This window comes from Ochotona princeps, chromosome 11 (genome assembly GCF_030435755.1).
Source record: "Ochotona princeps isolate mOchPri1 chromosome 11, mOchPri1.hap1, whole genome shotgun sequence".
NCBI classification, from domain to species: Eukaryota; Metazoa; Chordata; class Mammalia; order Lagomorpha; family Ochotonidae; genus Ochotona; species Ochotona princeps.
This window is the reverse complement of record NC_080842.1, coordinates 36,340,240-36,363,973: the sequence shown is the minus strand read 5'-3', so window position 1 is coordinate 36,363,973 and position 23,734 is coordinate 36,340,240. Positions and strand designations below refer to the sequence as shown.

The 23,734-nt window shown below is 43.1% G+C and overlaps 1 pseudogene; it reads right to left on the bottom strand.

Moving 5' to 3' along the window:
* Positions 1-15,408: 15,408 nt before the first annotated feature.
* On the bottom strand, positions 15,409-20,088 carry LOC101531413 (small ribosomal subunit protein eS17-like; annotated as a pseudogene).
* Positions 20,089-23,734: the final 3,646 nt, after the last annotated feature.

The following is a 23,734-nucleotide window of genomic DNA, read 5'->3' as shown; positions in this document are numbered from 1 at the left end:
TCATCCATAGTTACACTCCCCAAATGGCCACAACAGCTAAATCTAGGATGCTCTGAAGTCAGGAGTTCCTCTAGGTCTCCTCTGTGGGTGTAGGAGCCTAAGAATTTAGGCTGTTTTCTGCTGATTTCTCAGACCATTAGCAGGGAGCTGGATCAGAAGTGGAGCAGTTGGCAGTGAAATAAGTCAATCCCCAAAGGGCAAATGCCATGTTCTCTCTGCTATAAGGCAGCCTTAATGAAAATTATAAGATCAATGACCCTTTCCATACTGTTTTATTGCAACTCATGGGTTTGATATTTTTGCTTTTATTTTCATCTCTTCAAAAATCATTTCTTTTCGCTTATTAAATTCCTCACTGAATCACAGGTCACACAGTAGCACCATTTCCCCAAGAATATTTTTTGTTTTCTTCTTCATTTCTTCTTCGAAGCGTTGGTTATTCAGTCACATGTTATGTAACTCCATGGTGTTATACACTTTTTAAACTTTATTCCTGTTGTTGATTTTGTTTTATGGCTTTTCATTTAAAGGAATGTATATCATCTGTGTAAATAAAAACTATCATATCCAGATGTGAAGATACAATGCAGTATGCATTTCTACTGCCAATGAAACTGTTAGATATATCTTGACAATATAATGCTGGACTGTCTGCCATTCTCTGTACCCACAACAGAGTACACTTAAATAGCAGAATGATAAACTTATGACTGCTTATGAAGGACTATACTATTGTAATAATATGGGGTAAATCATTGCGGGAAGGAGGGAACTGGGGAGGGCATAAGGGAAATCCCGGGGTCTACAGGATTGTATCACAAAATTAAAAATAATATAGAAGAAGAAAAAAAACCTTTAAATAAAAAGGAGTGGAGCAGTTGGGACATGTACCAGTGCCCGTGTGAGATGCCAGTGCTGCAGGTGGAAGCTTAGCCTGATACTCCATGGCAGTGGCCCCAAACCTATGTCTACTCTAAAAGAAGATTTAAGTCCTTTACATTCAAGGTTAATAATGACAGAGAGGCACTAATTCCCGTCATTTTATTGATTGTTTACCTACTGTTTTACAGATTCTGTTTCAGACTCTCATAGTTTATGTTTTGCTAGCGTTCTGTGATGATTAAAGTTGGATTTTCTTTGTCTTTTGTGCATCTGCTTGCTCTATTAGAGAACTATGTTCCATGTTGTGGTTTCACGATACTTCCTTCTAATGCAGGATTTCTTGTAGGCCTGACCTGGTGGTGATGAATTCTCTTAGCTTTTGCTTATCTGGAAAATGCTTGTATGCTCCACTCTTATAGGATCGCTTCTCTGGATATAATATTCTCAGTGGGAAATTTTTTCTTTTCAGACCTTGAATATTTCCAGCCCACTGTCTTCTGCCCGCACAGCTGGGAGGTCTCTCGCTCAACTAATGGGTTTTCCTTGGTATGTAACAACTTGACAATTTTCTTATTGCCTTTGGGATTTTCTCCTTTTTAACTGTTTTTAAGATTTTTTTTTTGAAACTCAGATATACAGACAGAAGGAAAGACAGAAAGATCTTCTGTCCGCTGGTTCACTCTCCAAGTGGCCACAATGGTGGAGGTAAGCCTACCCAAAGCCAGGAGCCAGAAGCTTCTTCCAAGTCTCCCATGCAGGTGAAGGGTTCCAATGCTCTGGGCCATCCTCTATTGCTTTCTCAGGCCACAGGGAAGGAGATAGATGGGAAGTGGAGCAGCTGGGACATGAACCGGTGCCCATATGCAATCCTGGTGGTTACAAGGTAAGAATTTAGCCACTAGAACACTGTGCCAAGCCTTGTTGTTAACTTTCATTTTTCAAGTGGATGTGGGCTTGCAAAGTTTGTCTCTTCAGCGGGGTATCAATAACATTAACATTTTGATGGTTGTAACCATGCTCCCAGTGTTGTAGACACCAAGAGGGCTGCCCTTGCCCTGCCAGGCCAGGCTAAGCACCAACCACTGGCCCACCGACCTTTGTGATGTGGCCAGGTCTTTCCCCAGGTCCTTCTAGGTAGTTATGGGTGATGTTGAGGCACAAGTACCAAAATCCCCAGTCCCAGCACTGGGGGATGTGAAGGGAACCTTGACCTGGTCTCCTGGGGCAAATACAGTTTGTGCTGGGATTGTGCCTGAGACAGTAGCATGCTTGTACACTAGCCATGTACTAAGAGATGTATAAGCAGGCTTCAGCTGTGTTCCTCCAGGCTGTTGCTGAGCCCAAAGAAACAGAAGGGGAACTTTCTGGGTTGCACAGGGTGAATGAGTATGGCTCCAGGGCTTGTTCCTAGCAATCAAACAGCTGCCCTGTGGTACTCCCTGGCTCCAGCTCTGGAGGGCTCCTAGTAGCAATGCAGCTGCTTGCTGTCCCCTGCAACAGAATGACATTTAGCTGCTGTAGTTTGGACCTGGCACTTTGGAAGAAGAGGGAGACAATATTTTGGAGCAAAGTAGTGGCCTAGATCCCAGGGGGTTCTCCAGGCTGGGGTTAAAGCCAATGTGGACTGTGGAATTCTGCTGGCATCAAGACTGACTATTTGCAATAATGGACAGAGTCACAGAGCTTTCCACCTAGCTTTTCTGCTGGGGAGCAGAACAAGCTGCCATGTGCCTCATCCTTCTCTCTGCTACAAGCTGGAATCCCTGTGCTGTCTGTAATTTTCACTTGTTCCTCTAGAATGACAGCAAAGGCCAGGGCTGGACCAAGCCAAAGGCTAGAGTCAGAAACTGGGAACTTTACCACATTCTCCCACAGGAATATAGGGGCCCTAGTACTTCAGCCATCCTCTGCTGCTTTCCCATCCCACTAGCAGGGAGCTGGATCAATGGTGGGGCAGTCAGGATTTGAACCAGTACTCATATGGGAAGCCAGTTTTGTAAGCACTGGCTTAACCTATACCACCACAAGAGTCCCCTATCATATTTTTTCTTTATAAAAGTATTTTATGTGTTTGACAGGCAGAGTGACAGAGAGAGGGGAAGAGACAGAAAGGTGAGATCTTACAACTGTTGATTCACTGCCTCCAATACCTGCAACAAACAGGTTTGAGGCAGGGACTCCACGTGGCACTTGGGCCGTCTCCTAAGGCCTTCCCAGGCATATTAGCAGAAAACTGTGTTGGATGTGGAAAAACCAAGACTTGAACTGCCATTCTGATATGGGATGCAAGTGACTCGAGCAGCAACCTGACCCACAGCAACACAATGCCCACCCCTACTCTCCACCAGTCTCCTGGAAACACAAAGTCTGCCCTTTGTTATTTTGCTTGCTGTCTGTGGCAGAGATGAGTGCAGGGCCTCACTAATCAGCCATCCATCTTGGATCAGTCTAAACATACATTAAACATTGACTTTTATCCAATGTTAGGTACCTATGACATTTCTCAGAATGGAGAGAGGGGTGTAGCCCAGGGCCATGAAACTGACCAAAGCTAATAACCACAAAAGAAAAGGCCCCGTGCGTGTGCCTTTTTTGATGTGTGCTTCCAACCTGCTCAGCTCACCAGACACAGCCAGGTTCTGGAGCTACTATGGATCTGTGCACTTTCTGAAGCATCTCAACCCACAGGGACAGAAAGGCAAAGTATCATTTCCAGAAATAGAACCTGGTAGTTTCAGGCTCCCAAGTAAATGTTACATGTGCACCTCTCACTGCCCGAAGTTTGCCAGTATCCCATCACAGTGAAGTAGCAAAGTCCAAACAATACAATCTCTCCGGCCTGACTAAGGACCAGTGTGGGGATGTGCACTGCTTTCAACACTCTGTGTTATCACCTTGTCATCCTGGTGTCTCTGAAGAGTTCTCAGCTCCCACATATCCAAACCCTTCCCGTGAGAGACTGTCCTCCACCCACCCTGGGCAGCAACAGAGTAACCAACACAACCACCAATCTCCATTCTCCAGAGAGGGAGGGCTCCAGTTGACATGAACAGTCTGGCTAGTTATTGTCTCCCCCTTCCTCCAAACCAAGGCCTGCAACTGTGGGTCAAGGAGATGGATCCTCTTACTGCCCTCTTCTCACCCATGAAAGCCGTTTTCCAGGATAGGAAAAGGCTCTCCTACAGTGTCTTTCTGCCATGGGACAGAAAAGTAATTTGTAGAAAACACTTCAAATCCAGTTTCCCATGATACTCAAGTCAAACACAGTACCTGGAAGGGGAAACCAAGTGCATTCGGGCAGTGATATTCTGTTTTGGTTCAAACATTTTCCTGACCTTACAGAGAGATGCCTATGGTCTAAGCTGGATGGCTTCTATGATACTGTGACATAATAAGTGATATTTGGTCTCATATGTCTACGTCCTGGCATGGAGATCTCACAATCCTTAGAATTTCTCCAAATGGTAGGGGGAAAGGAGGGTCTTTCATTATTCCTAAAGAGCCCTTTCCAATCACACTGAGTTTACACTAATGGGGCCACTCTTGGAGAAATCACCTATGGCTGGAAGGTTGGAACTTTCAGCCCTCATGGGCCTCTGGGAAGCTGGGAAGGGCTGAAGAGCGAATAGAATCAGTAACAGCCAGTGACTGAATCAATCATGCTTAGCTACTGAAGTGGGGGCCTGACCCAGCCCTGGCCATTTGGGAAGCATATGAGCATATGGAAGATTTTCTCTCTCTCTCTCCTGCTCTCTTTGTAACTTTGACTTTCAAGCAAATAAATAAATCTTAAAAGAAAGGCCTTCATAACAGGTTAGAGTGTTCTGGGTGGGTGAGCACACAGCATCCAGGGCAGGAAGTGTGGAAGCCCCAGGCACTGCACCTCTGGCGGGCGCTGACCCTGTGCATTTGTTCCATTCGGTGGCTCCTGAGTTGGACCCTTCGTATTAACTGGCAATGCTAAGTGACTAATCAGAATTCAGCTAATTAACAAGTCAGGAAAGAATCATGTGAACCCCTTCATTTGTAGCTGGTCTACCAGAAAGACAGAAGCCCACACGGACACATGACTGGCATCGGAAGTGTGACAGTCCTGTGAGAGAGAGCATTTTGCTGTGGGGTCCACTCTAACTCCAGGCAGACAGTGCCAGAGTTGAGTGGACTGGAGGACACAGAGTAGGTGTCCACAAGGACATGAGATCATAGCTGACTATGGAGGAACATACACATCTGAGGCCAGCAGTGATCTGTGTGAGTACAGAAAAAACTTTTTAGAGCTCATGTATGCACAGATTTGGGACTCTTGAACAGCAGGAGAAAGGAAACTGAGAAATGAGTATCTTTAAGGCTTACAATCTTCTTGTTGAAATTAAAAGTTCTGATAACTCTTACTTTGCCTTCAGAGAACCCATACAGAATTTCTTTTTTATTTTTAAAGCTTTAGTTATTTTTATTGGAAAGTCAGATATACAGAGAGAAGAGACAGAAAGGAAGATCTTCCATCCACTGGTTCACTCCCCAAGTGGCCAAAATGGCCAGAGCTGAGCTGATCCAAAGCCAGGATCCAGGAGCTTCTTTCAGTTCTCCCACACCGGTGCAAGGTCCAAAGGCTTTGAGCCATCCTTGACTGCTTTCCCAGACCATTAGCAGGGAGCTGGAAGGGAAGTAGAGCAGCCAGGATGGGATCCTGAAGTGTGCAAGGCAAGGACTTTAGCCACTTGGCTACCACTCTGGGCCAAGGAGAATTTCAAAGCCCTGGTTCTTGCAGATGACTCGTCCTCCAACCCATTCCACCCCTGCTTTGTATCAGGTTATTGAAGGCAAGGTCATTGTAGAGATAACGCTAAAGAAACAAGTCACAAAGCTGGTTTTCAGAACCACTCTCTACTGGCATTGGTAGCTGTTTATAACTCTTCTTCAAGAGTTTAACGCATCATTTGAAGTAATGTTGTGAGTGCATTCTGTAAAAGGGGTTTCTTTTCAGTGTTTTGCCACATGGTGGGTATGAAGCAGGTGTAAACTGAATTCCAGGGGTGAACTCTTCCCTGCAAAGGAGTTTGGGGTGCTTGTTTCTGCATCAGATGACTCAGCATTAGGCTGTTCAGCTGAAACCTGTTCACTTGGCTTAGCTGGATTTCCAATTCAAATCACCTAGTAAATTGTTCTTTACATTAAGACTAAATCTCAGGTCTGTTTTTCTGAATGTTAAGCAATGTATCTATTTTTATTGATTTGAAAAGCAGAGAGATAGAAATCTCCCATCTGCTGGTTCACTTCCTTAATGCCTCTAACAGGCAGGGCTAAGTCAGACTGAAGCCAGAAGCTGATAACTCAATCTGGGTCCTCCATCTGGGTGCAGGAATGCAAGGGCTGAGTCCTCACCTGCTGTTTCCCATGCTGCACATTCCAGGAGAGTGGAAACACAGCTCCAATGAGGATGCTCAGGAATGTGGTACGGGCAGCCAAAGCAGTGGCTTAGCCACTGTACCAAGTGCATGCCCCACCTCCTTGATTGAACTTCATTTTTCAGTTTTTAAGTTCCTAACAGATTCAATGTAGTTCGTAGATACAAGTCTGAAAATACAATAATTTTTCTCTTCCTTTATCCCTTCCTTTCCCCCTTTTCTTTCATTCTACTTTTTGAGATAGCATACTTTTACCTCACCTTATAGTCTTGATTGAATGTTTAAGTAACTAATATAAACCAACCGATGGAAGAGCTCTGTCTTTCTACCTCTCTTTGCAACTCCAAATTTCAAATTAAGAAATCCTTTTAAAAAAATCAGAGAGAGGATACTTCTTCTCCCTGAAGATCAGGAAAAAGCCAAGGATGATTGCATTTATCACTTCTGTCCAGCACTGTGCTGCAAGTCCTAAAAAAAATAATCGAACAATAAAAAGCAGCAGGATTCAGCAAATTGGAAAGGAAGCAAATTTATGCCTATTTGCAAATGATGTATTGTTAGAGGCAGAAAATACTAAAGAATCAAGTGGTGAACTGGTAGAACCAATAAATAAGTTTAGTAAATTTACAAGATACAAAATCAAGATATAAAAACTAATTCTACATCTATATATATTGCCATGAACAATAAGAAAATAAAGAAGGCCCCAGTGTGGTGCCCCTGTGACTAAATCCTTGCCTCATCTGCACCAGGATTCCATATGGGTGCTGGTTTGTGGCCTGGCTGATTTAGTACCCACCAACTCTCTGCTTGTGTCTTAGAAAAACAGTAGAGGATGGTCCAAAACAGGCTTGGGAACCTGCACCCATGTGGGAGACCCTGAAGAAGCTCCTGGCTCCTGGCTTCAGATTGGCTCAGCTCTGGCCATTGCAGCCACTTGGGGAGTGAACCAGCAGATGAAAGGCCTTTCTTTCTGTCTCTCAGCTCTGTAAATCTGCCTTTCCAATAAAAAGAAATCGTTTTTTTTAAAGAGAAAAAAAAAACTCCATTTGTAACAGTATCAAAAAGAACAAAATATGAATAATAAAAGTACAAAATATCATTGAAATAATTAGACACAATTAAATGAAAAACATCCTATGTCCTTAGATTAGAAAATTTAGCATTATTAAGATATCATTACTCTCCAAGTGACCTACATGTTCTACATATCAGAACCCAGCTGTTTTATTTTTGCAGAAATAGAAAGATCAATACTAAAATTTACAGAATCATGAATAACTTAAACAATCTTTAAAAAGAAGAAACAAAGTGGGAAGACACAATTTTTGATTTTAAAACTCACTACAAAGAAGAACATCAAAATCTGATGAACTTGGAGCAATTAGCCGATCTTTGAGGAAGCATTTTGGGGTGGGTTAGGTTGGAAAAAAAAGAGGAAAAGGACTCCTAGAAATAAGTCTGAGAGGAAGCAAATGCAATGATCCTGATTTGGGACAGTGAAGTGTGAAAAGTGGAAAGATGAGAAAGGACGGAAAGCAAAACTGCCATGAAAAATCAACAGGATTTACAAACTCACTGAGTGTGGACAATGGGCCAAAGCTCTTAAGACTTGGCAGTAGCTCCAAGGCTCCTCCTAACATGAAGGAGTAGTGCGGAGGAAGATTTGGGATATGAGTTGAAATGGCATTGGAGTGTCTTAGATGCCAGCAGGAAGAGAGAAGATTCTTGTCTCCGAGGAAGAGTGGATCCTGAGACAATGATGTTGGCTGCAGAGAAACAGATACACCAATCTAACATCTGCCAGGCAAATGTCTATGTGCTAAGCTTTAGGTCTCACCTGTGAGTCAACCAGCACAAAAAATTCTTTAGATACACAGAACCTTGGAACCAACACTACTGATATTTTTTATAGCTAGAAATGTCATAGACTTCTTACAGTTTTCTCAAAGTCATCAGCCACACACACAAATGGTGGAGCCAAAGTGAGAAACTATTCTCTCTACCTTCAAATCTGTACTCTCTTGCACAACATTCTCCTGTATGGCAGAAGACGAGATGAGCAGCAGGACTGGTGTTTACCACAGGCACCAAGGGGCCAGACCAGCCTGTCTGCCTTCAGCTGAACCACAGTGAGTGGGAGACTTCCAAGGCCAGATCATGGGGGGAGTATGGAAGAAGTCGAGCCTTAAAACACCCAGCAAGTACGTGGCATGCACCTGCCTCCTTGCTGCAGCCAGCAAGGCTTCTCTTGCTATGATCACCAGAGGGCTGGACCTAATGCATCAAGATTATCCCGATCCCTCTGCTGATTCTCTCTCTGAGGCACTTCTTTAGCCAGTGCAGCCTGTGTGCTTTCGAACCAGTCATTTCTCTCTGAATCCAGGGAGACTCCTTCCCAGTCTCCCAGATCAGTCAGTACAAATGGGTATCCATAGGACAGCACAGGTGCACAAGCTCCAAGCCCAGCCTAGAAAAACTGTGAGTTGGAGGAAGTGTACCTTTCTTCATCCCCCTTTTGCGGCTTTCCTCCCATGTTACCCTGGGACAGGCGGAATTTTCATCTGATTTATCACAGTGGAGTGAGTTTCAGATTCCTTAACCAAAGTTGCTCCTTTGCCATCTCTTTTCACAAAACTCTCCTTCAGAAGAAGGTATGGTATATTTATTTATTTCAAAATACGAGTGATAAGCCATTGCGTTATTTGTGAACTCTGCCAGGTATTTAATCATTCGACTTATTCCACAGGAACAAAAAAAGCTCTACTGATCAACATCTGAAAGCCAAATCAAAGAGAAGCACTTAAAGAAAATCAGGCAATTTTTAATTGCAATGTTCCTGAGTAAAGAGTTTCTATTTAATAGGCCCTTTATAGCAATTTCTAATTATTGCTTTGGGGAAAAACACAGTTAAATTCCAAAGTCTAATAATATTGAGTTCACACCAACACAAACCAGATTTCAATCTGGCACAGTCCTTGCCATTGCAGCCTTTTAGGTAGTGAGCCGGTGGATGGAGGATCTCTCCATTGGGCTGTGTAACTGTGTCCCTCTGTCTCTTCTCTCTTCCACATGCAAGCATACTTCCAATCCAGTGAGAAGTCAGCCACCTGCCTGCCAAAAGTAGATTCCATACCCTGGCAGACATGGATGATGAAGTCTACAGGTTCTTATGGAAGACAAGCCTCTCAGTCACTCCACTGTAACTGCCCTCTTACGGATCCCACTGGGGGGTTAGGGCTTGAACACATCAACTTCACCCACAACAGGAATTGAACAGTAACAAAATGATACATAACGGAATGTAATTGACAATCAGAAAGAAACCTGTGGACTTCAAAGTAAACATGAGAAAGGACTGCAGTTGATATCTAAATATTCATGTGCAGTCTGAATCATAAAATAGTAAAATAAAATTTACCCAAAGGAAGTGGAAGACATATTACAAAAACTCATGAATGCAAAGATGGAGTAGAACATCAGGAATGTTGAAAGCCGCTTCTTTGGAAAAACTGCTATAAACTGACAAACCTCTGCAAGACTGATCATACCAATGGAAGGTAAACAGAAAACAAAATACTATGGCAGAAAAGAAAGATACAATTATAGACTCTGCAAAATCTAAAAAGATACTAAGAGGATATTACGAATAAAGTTATGCCAACAAATTTAAAATCTTAGATTATTGAATACATGTATACAAAAAAAAATCAGTAACACAGTGACTCTCAGGAAGAAGAAAATCATGAGGCAGGCATTATGGCTCAGCACGTTAAGCCCCTGCTTGGGATTCCCGTGCCTGCATCTAAGTGTTCGCTGAGTCCCAGCAGCCCTGCTTCTGATCCAGCTTTCTGCTGATGCACTTGGGAAGGCAATAAATGATGGCCTATGTACTCAAGTCCCCACCACCCACATGGAAGGACCAGATGGAGTTTCTGACTCCTGCCTTTAGCCTGGACCAAAACTGGCTCTTCTAGGCCTTTGGAGAGTGAACCATCAGCTAAGTCTCTCTCTCTCTCTCTCTCTTTCTCTCTCTCTCTCTTTCTCCCTGTCATTCTTTCACATTAAATAAATCAACTAAAGAAGAAAAAAGTTCTGAATTTCCTATAACTATACAAAGAATAATCGATGACTGATTTTTTTTTCTTGTGAAAACATTGTTTTTCTTAGTGATTGAGCTTTAGAGACTCTGTACATTTTGCAGGCAAAGTGAGTGCCTCACTTCTTTCACCATACTTCCAGCTGTTAAAAAAAAAAAACTTGAATTCTGGCCCTTTCCATAAAAATTGTGCCAATGCCTGTTCATCTGTATTTGTGGGATCCCATTCTTTTTGAAGACTTTCTTTCTCAAACCTGCTTAATTTGAGTTTAATCTGAATGAATTCACACTACACCTAATGCATGGTTATGATGGAATTTTTAAAATTGGATTTCTACATATTCTGTAATGCATAGAAACTTGGAGCTCCCTGGCCCACTAGCTTGTAGTATCTATCATTACAAGAAATTGCAAAGACACAATCTTGTGCCAGTCTGATTTTTTTTCTCATGAGTAATTACTCTTATGAGTAATTTTTTCCTATTTCATGATATAGGTTATGACTTAATCACCAAATGTTCCCAGTTTTGATGTGATACAGAAGTTTACAGCAAAGGTAACAATCAAGGAAACAAATGACCCAGAAGAAAACCAGAAGCAAGTACAGCCCTTTCTATGAGAATATCAGAGGAGCTCTCAGGAAGTAGAAACACAAGTTGACCTATGTACATAATTAGAAGGAATCCACTACTTTCTTGATTTCAACTGACCCAGAAATTTGTGCAACTTGGCTCACAGTTCCCATATAAGCCATATCCTCCAATTTCTATAACTGGTGTGTATTTGTCTTGTTAAATCTCTGCTGTGCTTTGGCTAGTACATCCAGTTCTGAAGCTGTCTTTGGAATGATCACAGCAGTTAAGCTCTTCCCATTCCAGCCCCCACTTCCACCCCTCTTGGAGGCATGGCCCAGGACAGACGTGCACAGGGAACAAAGGAGGACAGCTGTGACGCTCCTCAGGGCGGGAAGGGAGGGACTCAATTCTATCACCACAGCAGATAGAAAAAGACAGAAAGACAGCCCTCCTTTGAGGACAGAGAAACACAGATGCCCAGCATGACCAAGGGCAGACCAACTGCCCTGCCACTGACTCACACACTGTGAGGACAGTCCTCACAGCTGGGGGGCCCACCACACCAAGAAGCCCCGAGAGAGAAACCCATGCCAGATACTTACACATTTTTTCAAGCAAATGGTGATGTGTTACGTATACCATTTTGTATCTTGGTTTTTTTTTTAATCTTATATTTTGACCTCATTTTGGATGTGACCAATCAGTATGTAACAACACTTTCTCATTTGGGGAGGAGGGATGGTGGTTATTTATTTTTTTGTGTATAATTGCTTCTTATTTTTTACAACCTTATTAAACACTCCTTTGTTTGCAGATAATTTAAGTTGTGTCATCTTTCTGATCTTTGCTTACCTTATAGATGTTGATGGGCAATATAGGGTAATTTTATTCTGCACTTATTTTGGGTGAAATTGAGCATATTTTTGAGTGTCCAAGAGTCCTCTGCCATTAGTAGTCTGTTCACATCCTTTTTCTACTGGATTGTTGGTGTTTTACTGCTGAGAGGAACCCAATGTCTAAATGTGTTGGCTAAAATGCTATGGATTTAAAACTGATTAAACCTCATAATCCATTATTTCTGAACTAAAGCGTGATGGTAAACATCTACTAAGATACCCTGAGTTAAATTCACTCTAAATTAGCACTATCTTTTCAACATGTAAGGTTTTTAAATCTACATAAATTTAGCTTAGCATAAAAAAAAACATGGTCAAAGCCAGAAAAACATAATCTTACAATTCAAAACTGGGAGGACTCCACGTTATTTCACCCCATTGCTTCACTGTAGATATGACCAAAAAAAGCTAGTCAATTGCCTTAGTTAAGAGACTCCAACTATAGATTGTGTGCACAAGGGTCTTCATATGTTACTTTGTTGTGCCTTTAATCTGCTATTTAGAAGTTATAATTGTCTGTCCTTCCCCAGAAGTTTCTTCTCTGGAGATAGAGAAATGGCCAACACCAAAGCTTCTTAACAAAGCCTGGGCTGGCTGACCTCAAAGTTTTGCTATGGATGCCTTTCTAACTGGACCCATTGTTCTCCCAACCTTGACCTTAAGCTTCTATAAAGGAAAGAATTCAGCAACACTGGGTAGACAAACAAATATTTTGGATTTCTCCCCAAAGATCATCAGGACAGAACAAAGCAGCCCCCAAGCAGGGGTGTGGTGAAGAAAACCTTTCGGAGGTGGACACAGGCAGATCCCTGCCATGCAAGGCAAACACACAGCTGAGCCGATCTCAGGCACTTGGCTAGAGACCTTGGTGCCTGACCCTTCCAGGAGGAGTGCTATTTGTTGAGCAGTGGAGGATTTGAGCACACCACATAATTCTCACGTACCAAGACTAGATACAGGAGCTTAATTGTTTAGATCCTGGATTAATACAGGCCATAAAGTATAAAACTCCAACGACAAGGGTTCCAGCACAAGCAGTGGAGGAGAACAAGAGTGCAGCCTGAGTAAGTCTGCAGTACAGCTGGAGGAACCAAGGCCGAGTGCTTTTCCTTAAGAGAGGGATCTATTTATTCCTACAAATCATCCTGGCTGTCTCAGAAAACACACACACACACACGATGTATTCCTATACTACAATGAGAGATAGAACATCTTGACGGGCTGCCCGAGTCCTGCTATGCAGGTGCCGGAGTGGCAGAATATCTCTGATCAATGCTGGATTGGAAGCAGAGCTGTCTTAAGAACAGACTAGCAGATGGCTGCCTACATACTCAGGACTGGCCTGTAAAGATGGGCAGCTGGTGCCTGGCTCAAAGGCCCTGTCTGAAGGAGTGTCCCAGATGAAACCCATCCTGCCTTTTATTCACCAAAGACATTCATTTTATTATAGTGCCTACAGGGCTGTATATGCAGACGGAAGAACTTTTTTCTAATGCAACGATGATATGTGGGCTATGGGGCAACCTGGAGTCCTGTTTATTAACGATGTAGACTCTCGAGGTCAACCTCCAGAATCACTGAATGCAGGTGCTTCACATGCCCATGGATGCTTGAGCAGCACAGGCCTAAACCCAGGAGAGTACATGCCATTTTGCAAAAGGAGATTCTGCTACATAGGAAGTACTTTGCTTAAAAAACCTGGGTATTACTTCCCGAGTTCTAGCTCTTAACGAGCTTTTTGAGACTAATACCTTTCATTACTGCTCATCTAGTTTATGGTGGCAGAACCAGGTCCCATGGCCTGAATCTCTCATTGCTTTTAGAGTCCTAAGATTGCTAAAGTCTTCAGTATTCATGAAATATTTTTCTAAGGTTGCCTGTTCACTTCTGAATAAGGATCCTTAGATTATATCTGACACAGCCATGAAGCAGCCCCTGTCCCAACACCTATCAAAGCTATAGTTGCAGATTATAGCTGAATTCCAGGTCCAGAGAGAGTGCAAGGGTAAGAAAGAGAGAGAGAGCAAGAATACAAGTGTACAACAAGTTCAGAAAATATAGTGTATGTAAATCTTGCTCTTCTACTTTGCTTTTTTTTTGGTAAGGGTTTAATTGTTGATACAAGAATTTAAGCCACCTATTTAACTTGTCATGCAGTCCCCAAAAATCTGGTTCCAAAATTTCCTTGCAATGTTCATTAATGCCAAGCAATTTTCTTCCTAAACTTTGAATGCTATTCAACTTACACTGAGTTACTAATTCATTCTATTGTCACTTCTAAGTGACATCTTGCCTATAGGAACACAAAGGCTGGAGGCAAAAGTGTCAAGGAGAGAATTCAACAACAAAAGCCTGGTTACAGTGCATCCATTTGGAGTGCCGGTGCAGTTCTCACATTGTTTTTTTTTTTTAAGATTTATTCATTTTATTACAGCCAGATATACACAAAGGAGGAGAGGCAGAGAGGAAGCTCTTCCGTCCAACGATTCACTCCCCAAGTGAGCCGCAACGGGCCGGTGCGCGCCAATCCGAAGCCGGGAACCAGGAACTTCTTCCAGGTCTCCCACGCGGGTGCAGGGTCCCAATGCATTGGGCCGTCCTCAACTGCTTTCCCAGGCCACAAGCAGGGAGCTGGATGGGAAGTGGAGCTGCCGGGATTAGAACCGGCGCCCATATGGGATCCCGGGGCGTTCAAGGCGAGGACTTTAGCTGCTAGGCCACACCGCCGGGCCCAGTTCTCACATTGTAACCACCCACTCATCCTTCCTCAGAGAAAGGCTGCTAAGTCCCACCCACCCCCCAGCTCAGGGCCTCACTTTATCTATCCCCTCTTGTTCCCTCCCTCTCCGTCCTCCCTCCTCTCCCCTACCCTCTCTGTCTCCCCTTTACTCCCCACCCCCACCAGAGAGGACCATCTTTTAATCTTCTGCACACACTCACGATTTTCTTAGCACTCTTGTGAGTCCCAGGAAAGAATACAGAAACAGCTGTTCATGCCAATCATTGTCCAAGAGCTTTTACTCTAACAGAGGCCCCTCCACCTGCTGCCTACATGCTCAAAGGGAGTTGCCTTATCCCCTTCCATCCCTCACAACTCCCTAGGACTGGGGACCTCTAGTGCCAGCACACAAAGATTTTCTTTGGGATCTCGGTGTGGTGGTATAACAGGCTAATTCTTCACCTGTAATACCAGGATCCCATATGGGTTCCGGCTTGAGTCCAGCTGTTCCACTTTCCATCCAGTTTCTTGCTTACAGTCTGGGAAGCAGCAGAGGATGACTCCAGTTTTTGGGCCTCTGTACCCACTTGGGAAACCATGCAAGAGCAGGCTCCCGGCTTCAGATGAACTCAGCTCCAGCCATTGTGGCCATTTGGAGAGTGAACCGTGGATGGAAGACCTTTCTCTCTGTCTGTCTCTCTGTAAAAATCTGTCTTTCAGATAAAAATAAGCTTTAAAAAAGATTCTCTTTGGTTGATGTCGTTCTGGCCAGTTGACCCCTGGTCAGGAAGCCACTGAGTTCTGTCCCTGATCACACCTCCCCTCACCATGTCTAGCCCTCTGCAAGGCAGGTGGATGGAGGGGGGAGGGTGCACTGATACTTTCGATGAAACAGAGAAGGGAGGGCTTGTAAACTTAGACTAATGGAGTATGTCCTGGGATCCAAAGAATCTGAAGTGTCAAGAGCTTTATTGTTATACTAGAGCAAAAAGAGCAAGAAATAAGAGAACAGGCTGAAGCTGTTTTTGTTTGTTGTTTGTTTTGCTGTAGCTCTGACTTTACTGAAAATCTGAGAGTGAAGTGGAAAGGTTCAAATGGATCTCCAGGGATTTTGAAGTTCATCTCGACAGTGGGCTGAGTGACCTGCAGGTTGGACAGGCTGCCCAAGTCCAGAAGCTTCAGCATCTCCTTGGTGTCAGGGTCCACTTCAATGATCTCCTCCTGACCAGGGTCAAGACCTCCAGGATGTAGCTGTCTCTCCTCCTGCAGCTTGATGGAGCTGCCTCTCACGGGCCTTGGTGGATGCGCTGCATCAGATGCGTGACACAGCCTGCGATCCTGCTGTGGAGCTTCCTGCTGGGGATGATGGGGATTTCCTCGTGCACACACGTGCTGGTGTGCAAGTCGTTGCCCAGCTGGGTGTAGTACTTTTCAACCATACCCCAGCTGCCTTCTTCAAGATCGTCAGTGAAAGAGGACTGACTGCAAGGTGGTCTTACGACATTCCTCCTGCTTGCTGTGCAGGGGAAAAAGACTAACTGAATTCAGCCACACTTTCCTCTCTCCTCTCACTGGCTTGGCCTTGAGTGTGAGGAGATCTTAATTGTTTTCCCAAAAGAACTCTTCATTCTCTAATAATCTATTTATAGGGAATACAAGGAGGAAGGACAGTGCTTTCAATAAGAGATTGGGACTGGTCCAGTGAAGTTCTCCTCCTCTCTGAATCTTAACTCATTTTCACATGAAGTTAAAATAACACTGAATAATTCACTGTAACATGCAGGGCTCTGAAAAAAGGCTTGCTAGAGAAGATGTATGAAAGGATTTTGAAAAACTTACCATTGATCCTTATATCAAATCACTACTTGAATGCCTTGTGAGAAGGGAGTTTGAGGAGAAACTCTATGCAAGTTTGCAATAAACTTAGGGAAGCAAAACACACAGCAGACAGCAGTGTAATAAAATAAGATGGCAAACATTAAGGACCAGCAGGTAGCACAGGCACAAAGAGGTGGCCAGAGACCTACAAGAGGTACAAGTGGAGAGAGCCAAGAGTGGTTACTGTAGAGCCTTAGAGACTTATTAGAGAGATTGGAAATGTTATGATTTGAATCATGTCTCTCAGAAAAATACGTTGAAGAACTAACCCCAAACACCTCCAAATGTGATCTTATTAAATTAACTCAGCTAAGATGTGGTCATACTGAATCTGCGTGGACACTGTCTGCAATGTGACAAAAGTCCTAAGAATCAGGGAAGAGAGAGAGAGATAAGGAGATGGCCAAGTGAAGACATCTACATGAAAGGGAGGACATACCTGCATTGTGTGACAAGAGAGACACAGATTCTGACACTGCAGCCTCAAATCAAGATAGCCAGGCTTGGCCCAAATGCATGACAAGCTGCCAAGGGCCAAGGAAGGGTTCCCTGGCAGGCCTGGGGGTGGGGGAGTATGATCCCAAGACACCTTGATTCTAGACCGTGGCCTCCAGAACCATGAGAGGTCTGTGGGTCAAAGCCACCCAGCAGGGACCTTCCAACAGTCACAGGAGAGCAATGCCAGGCTTGTCTGGGGCTTTGCAAGTCTGTGCACAGTCCAGGCGAGGTGGTTCTGCCAGGGATGCTGTCCCAGTGAGAGATGAGCATCACCAGCCAAGTTAATCATTTCTCAGCATGCTGCAGTATATTGGAAGGATATCTGTGCTCCTCCAGATAAGATCAGCAATTTCTACTGGACTATATAGTTATCAGTGTTATCATAGTTTGGCTGCCGTATATATTTGCTTTAGCTCCACAGTCTTTTCAACTTGCTTCTCCTTGCTTAATATCTATTGTGCATGGAGAACCAGGCTGGCACTATTCTTCATTAAAAAAAAATTTAGTCTTCATGTTCATTGATATTCAAATCTAAGTGGCACCCAATTTTCTTGGTGATTTTTCACATACAGCTCTGCAGAAAGCAGGTTGAAATGGCTTAATAGGAAACTCCTAAAGTCTTGTGAGCCCTGTTATATACTCAGAGTTTTGCCTCAAGGAAATCCTGTTCTTTGAAGAAGCTGTTATGGTCGATTGGGCCAGTGTCATACCTTGAGAAAGATCTAAGAGCAGTATTTACATTCTGCTGTCATAGATCCAAACTCACCATTAGTGATTAGGTAAACAGAACAACTCCACATATCCCTAAATACATATTTGCAGGATAATAGGCTGGTGGGTGAGGTGTTTCTCTTTTAAAACAAGCCCAGCTTTTTAAAAAAACCAAACTGCTATTGGGTGCAAAGTCCACTGGGAAGGAGAAGCAGGTACTGCCCACCCCTCAACATGGCAAGGTTGCATCTGGTACGGTCTTAGCTTTTTGGAAGTTCCCTGAGGAGGACATGGAATGTATAACAGTTCCTCGATGCAAAGCTCAGGATACAGACATTTGCTCTAGCGTTAGAGCAAAGGCATTTACTTGGCTGTTCCCAAAGGTATAATGTGTACTATTTTGATTATTTCAGAAAGTCTTACAGAAGTGTTCCATTTATATTTAACATACGGCTTAGTCAGTTACACATTATGGTGTTAGGAGTTTAGAGTCTGTAGCTATATTGCCTAAATTTCAGTTCAGCATCCAAACTCAGTAGCTGTGAAACCCCATCCAGTTTATTCAACCTCTCCGAGTTTCATTGGTAAAATAGCTATGATAAGAGTCCCTAGTTGTGAGGTTTGTCTGCACTTGATGCCAGGAAGGCTTCTGGGCAGTGCCTAGCAGCCAGTGAGTTCTCATTGAGTGCCAGCTTTTATTAATTCCACTCAAATACTGTATTCTAATTGGAAACTCTTCACAGTGGCATGTGCCTCCAATTTTTACTATTACATATAATTTATTTATTTGCACAAAGGAGCAAAAATTAGTGATTATTGGTGGTAGAAATGTTGGAAATCACTGTGTCTACCTTTTTTGAGAGTGTCTTGCTTACATCATTATGGCATCACTTTCAGAAGCATTATGGAAATACCGAGTATCCAGACTGTCAGGCACTATGATGCTAATGTAATCATAGTTACTGAGCAATGAGACACAGTCTCAGATTTAACTCCCTCAATTTTTCATTAACACATTCAAGAAGATTCACAAACATATGGAAACTGAAAACTAATCTTGATTGGCCAACCTAACAGGAAAATATCTATCTCCAACAGATAAAGGGACAGAGGCTACCCAGGAAGACGAAGACCTCAAAATGTGGAGTGCAAGACTGCACTTGAGGGAGCAAATTGCAGAGCTGACTCGTCAGACAATGTCATCACCATTCAAGGTGTAGCTTAGTGATCACCTTTTCTGGAGAGCTTTCCTGCAGCCAAGTCCCCACGATGACCCAGCTGCCTCTCTCCATTGCCTGAGTTCCCATGCAGCTTCTACACTCCTGTGTCATCTCTGCTGCCACATCACACTGTGATCACCACCTCTGCTCTGCAGCTACAACAATCCAAGTGTCTCACATGAAATGGCACAGTAGTTGCATATTATCTAGCACTTTCTCCCATTTAAATCATCTCTAAATCACTCATACCTAATCACAGTAAAAGCTTTCAAAGTAGTTGTTATCCTGGATCTTCAGGGAATAATCACAAGAATAAAACAGTGCAAACACACACTTTCTTTAAAAGACATATTTCGTATCTGCCACTGTGGTATCTGTTTATAGGTTCAAGTCTAAATCTAAACTGTAGAGAACACGTGCTGAGACCCATCTGTTTCCCATAACCAGCTGTATGGTTAGTCGACAGTCGCTGAACAGTAGACGTTTGTTGAACCCTACGTGCAGACTCCAGCTAGTGTTTTAGTGCAGTGCTTCTACCCTCTGCTGTACTTCCCTGAGCTATAAATTTTGTGGTCTGTCGAAAGAAAGGACTTTGTTTATTCTTTAGTCAGTCAATTGTTTAGTCATTTATTGAATAATCTTCTCAGTTTGCACCATGTGACAGACATTGTCCATGTGTTCAGCTGGATCAGACTTGTTTGTTTTTTTCAGATAAATTTGTTAATTGCAAAGTCAGATATACAGAGAGAAGGAGGGACAGAGAAGATCTTCCGTCCGAAGATTCACTACCTAAGTGGCCAGGAGCCTCTTCCAAGTCTCCCACGTGGGTGCAGGATCCCATGGCTTTGGGCCATTCTCCACTGTTTTCCCAGACCACAAGGAGGGAGCTGGACGGGAAGCAGGACTGCTGGGATTAGAACTGTCACCCGTATGGGATTCTGGTGCATTCAAGGCAAGGACTTTAGCTGCTAGGCCACTGTACTAGGCCCTGGACTTGTTTTTTAGACCACAATCTGACTCCTACTGTGAATAATTTCTTTCCTAGTGTCTCAGAAGTGGTTCTGCTAATAATTCATTCAGGAACTTTCCTAAGATCGGTGTCAACTGAGTGGTCTATAATGTGACCAACCTATCTTCTCCACTGTTTCAAAAGTTAGAGTCACAATTCCTATTGCTAAACTTCTGATACCACTCTCATTGTCCATGGCCCTTCTAGAACAACGAACAGCAACAGTGGGCAACTTCAGCCATGCATTCCCAATGTGACACACAGTGATTTTGAGAACTAAATCACTTGGAATCATTGAGAACAACTTTCTTACATCCCCTCATCTCAATTTTAATTTCTCAAATAGTGTGCATAGGCAGATCACTGTCCCTAACAAGGAAGAAGGAAAAGAAGATACAAGAAGAGTAGAAAACAGTCTTAAGAAAATAAAGACTTTTATTTCTATTGGAAAGGCAGATATACCGAAAGGAGGAGGGACAGAGAGGAAAATCTTTCATCTGCTGATTCACTTCCCAAGTGGCCCCATTGGCCAGAGTTGAGCCAATCTCAAGCCAGGTGCCACGAGCTTCTTGCATTTTCTGGGTCTCCCGCATGAGTACAGGGTCCCAAAGCTTTGTGCCATACTCAACTGCTTTCCCAGGCTACAAGCGGGCAGCTGTAAGGAAAGTGGAGCAGCCAGGGCATGAACCAGTGGCCATAAAGAATCCTGGTGTACACAAAGCAAGGGTTTAGCCACAACACTATCCTGCTGGGCCCTTTTTTGCTTGTTTGCTTTGCTTTGTTTTGTTTTGTAACTGGTACCTCTCCCAGTGAGGCAGTTAATGCCACACAATTAATACATCCCATCAAATATTAACTGCTGTAAGATCTGGCCTCTCATAAAAAATGAAAACACTACAAAACCCATGAACAACTGTTTTCTGATCAGACTATAGCTTAGGACTGAGTGCTGTGGGAATGTTCAGAAGTGACCACTCAAGCCTTTGGCTGTTTACTAAGCTGCGTAAGTGTGGGTGAAATTCCAAGATACTATAGACAGAACCACCAGAGTGCATCTTGACCAAAAAGGGCGGCAGGGGTGGGGGAGAACTCACTCTATGTGGGCATCGGCAGTGGGGTGCCGGGGTTGGCTTATCCAAGCTTGAGACCGTTGGCCATTTTCAGGGATTTCAAAGGTTGTTCTATATGACACTGGCAGAATGATACTACCCATGACATACAGAATGTCAGCAAATTCTAAAACATGCTTTCATTTTTTGTGTGTAGAAAACTAGCTATTTGGGCCCGGCGGCGTGGCCTAGCAGCTAAAGTCCTCGCCTTGAAAGCCCCGGGATCCCATATGGGCGCCGGTTCCAATCCCGGCAGCTCCACTTCCCATCCAGCTCCCTGCTTGTGGCCTGGGAAAGCAGTCGAGGACGGCCCAAAGCTTTGGGACCCTGCACCTGCGTGGGAGACCCGGAAGAGGTTCCAGGTTCCCGGCTTCGGATCGGCGCGCATCAGCCTGTTGCGGCTCACTTGGGGAGTGAATCATTGGACGGAAGGTCTTCCTCTCTGTCTCTCCTCCTCTGTTATATCTGGCTGTAATAAAATGAATAAATCTTTTTAAAAAAACTAGCTATTTAACACTTAGTATACCACTGCATATCAGGATGCAAAAGGACCATATTTTAGTAATATGGACACGTCAATCCTGGAACAAAATCTGTTGCACAACTACCTAAGAAAGCTGAAAAGCAAAACTCCAAAAATCCCAAACTAATACGTAAGTGACTTCAATTAAGGTCCAATGTTTGAAGTAATATGACAAAATCTAGCTCTTAACATTATAGCATTTGTAACAGGAATAATCTTAAATCTGTTGAATAACTGATTCATTATCAGAAACCTTCATATACCTCTCCCCACTCCCCCCTGTCTCTCAGGGGATTTCACTAAATCTCACAAAACATTTAAGGAAGAAATAAAATCTGTCCATACAATCTTTTCCAGAAAACAGAAAGGAAGAATTCCTTTCTGACTCAAAATGCTATGAAGCCAGCATTATCCTTTTATCAAATCCAGACAAGGACACTACAAGGATATTGCAAAGCAATATCCCTCCTGAATACAGATAACAAAATCCTTAACAAAATCTAAGCCATCAAATCTGTCAAAATAACATGTTAATATAGCATGACCAAGTGTGATTTGTACCAAGAAGGTGATGTCATTTCTAACACTTGAAAAAATCAATCTGTATATAATTTACCATTTTAGCACATTAGTGAAAGAATCTGATAAGAGACTTCATCACATCTAATTTCAAAACTTTAGTGACACAGGCAAAACGATGATTGTCTGGGCCTGGGGGTGGAGGGGACTGAATGCCCAGGCGTACATGGACCCTTCAGATACGATGGGAAACCTGCATCTCTTGAGCACTGAAGGCTTGTGGAAATTTACCCAATGGTCTGCTTGAAATGGGTGCCCTTCACTAAGTGTAAATTATAACCAAATAAAATGTATAAAAAGTTTTTGGCCCAAATCAGTACACATGCTCATGGCAAATACTGTTTCCAGTCTCTGCTACTTTCCATGCTAAGCCAAGCAGTAGCTTATCAGCACATCAGCTGTGGAAGGCTGCTGTCCCGGGAATGGGGGTCAGCCTGACTGTGTCAGTCGGTGTCTCTACGGGAAGATCCCCGCATGGCCTCCAAGCTCTCAGCGTGGTGGGGGCAGGGAGTCAACTCTGGTTCTGATGGTGAGAGTGTGTCCTTCTTTGGTCATGGAAGTAAATTCAGATAAGCTTTCTCTGATTCAATACAGAAGAAACATTTATTACTTTTAAGTTATAACTGGACTTTGAGTTCAAAGATTTTTACAGTTGGTTCTGAATGTGACTGGAGTGTACAGATTGTTCAACATTTCTTGGCTTTAAGTATCAGCCCTTACAAATGTGGAACCATTCATTCCTAAGGTGCCTCTAGTAGTATCTGACCCTTTATTTTCAGAGGGAGATTTATTCAACTGTTCCTCCCGTGCTGTTACTTAAAATTGTTCATCTGGTTTCTGCTCCTAACACCAAAAGTCATGTTTATAATATTTTTCAGTTAGATTGCAACTTAGATTTCAAATATAATAGTCCATGCAGAATATAATCAGGGATCAGAAAATAAATTTGAAGACAAAGATGAGGGAAGATGCTATGAGCCTGCTACTTACTCGTTTGACTGGTTTCCTGAAAGGAGAAACCCATGGGCTTACTCGGGGTTAACTGGTTAGGTATTCAACATCTAAACCTCACAAAGCTCATCCACGTGTTCTCTAGCTCATAGCAGATAATCATCTACAAATTAAAAGGCACATTGACAAACTAATTTCAAGGCAAAAGATTTTTTAAAAGCCCATAAAACAGAAGCACAATAAAATACAAGGACTCTAGTGTGGACAATAAATTACTCTGTACCCATACTTCACTAGGTCCTCAGAGCTAATATATTGAGGCTAAATAAAATCATTGATTTTGACTACTGATACTACCTGACATTTTAACAGACAACCTATCAGATGTCCAACAACCTTACCTGCCAAACTGACTCAGTCTTTGACAGTCCTGGAGAAATGAAATTTACTAAGGTATATGTTAAAAAGCAGCTGTTTCAGATATGTAAATGGTCTATTCTCAAACACCTGGAAACTTTTTGAGGGAAAGACCAGATCATACACTTCTCCGTAACTCCAATATGATCATCCTCATCTGCATCATAGAACAAAGACACCAAATCTCAGTTGAGTATAATTTACATAAAGGACCAAAAGGTCTAGAACATCCAGCTGGCCTCAACCAAGGCCTTTCAAATGAA